The sequence below is a fragment of the Gavialis gangeticus genome, unplaced genomic scaffold, assembly GCF_001723915.1.
Source record: "Gavialis gangeticus isolate Ggan-Ray unplaced genomic scaffold, GavGan_comp1, whole genome shotgun sequence".
NCBI lineage: Eukaryota > Metazoa > Chordata > Crocodylia > Gavialidae > Gavialis > Gavialis gangeticus.
This window is the reverse complement of record NW_017728996.1, coordinates 39,215,951-39,216,540: the sequence shown is the minus strand read 5'-3', so window position 1 is coordinate 39,216,540 and position 590 is coordinate 39,215,951. Positions and strand designations below refer to the sequence as shown.

Below are 590 nucleotides of genomic sequence, written 5' to 3'. Positions count from 1 at the left end.
TTTTTTTTTTTTTTTTTTTTTTTTTTTTTAATGATTCCTATCCTGCAGATCCCCTAATCCACATGGGGGCAGGGAGGAGGAGGACTTATGTATTTTCCACTCTCCAACTCTTAAAACTGTCTTTTGCCAAGGCAAAAAAAAAACAATCAAAAACTCCAAGAGGTCAGTTTTGCAGTTTTATGGCCCCACTGCCTCTCTATTGCATCAATTTGAAGAGTGGGGAAGGAAGGGGGTGGGGAGAATCCTAGGATCCATATATATAAAGTCTCTGTATGATTTATGGTTCTGTTATGTCAGGGTGGGCAATTATTTTGGGCGGAGGGCTGCTTACTGAGTTTTGGCAAGCTGTCAAGGGCCACACGGGTAGCTCCCCCCCTTGACAGGTCCCCCGCCCCATGGTCACCATCTTATAACTGGCAAACCCGCCCCCTAACCCCTGACCTTTGCCACCTGAAGTCGTTCCCCATGGCCCCGGAAGTACTCCTTTCAGCAAGGGGTTTTGCCGTCTTGGAAAAATACCGATTTATATTCTAAAAAGCAAACATCTACCGCATTCATTAATTTGATTTCAAAAAATATTTTTCTTCTGA

General features: G+C 43.7%; 1 protein-coding gene and 1 long non-coding RNA gene across 2 annotated transcripts in view; one reads left to right on the top strand and one right to left on the bottom strand.

The window, feature by feature from the left end:
* TRPM1 (transient receptor potential cation channel subfamily M member 1) overlaps nucleotides 1–590 on the top strand; it is a 139,006-nt gene that overhangs the window by 107,765 nt on the left and 30,651 nt on the right. The gene's annotated exons all lie outside the window — the stretch shown is intronic.
* LOC109288674 overlaps nucleotides 1–590 on the bottom strand; it is a 95,608-nt gene that overhangs the window by 79,055 nt on the left and 15,963 nt on the right. The window lies entirely within an intron of this gene.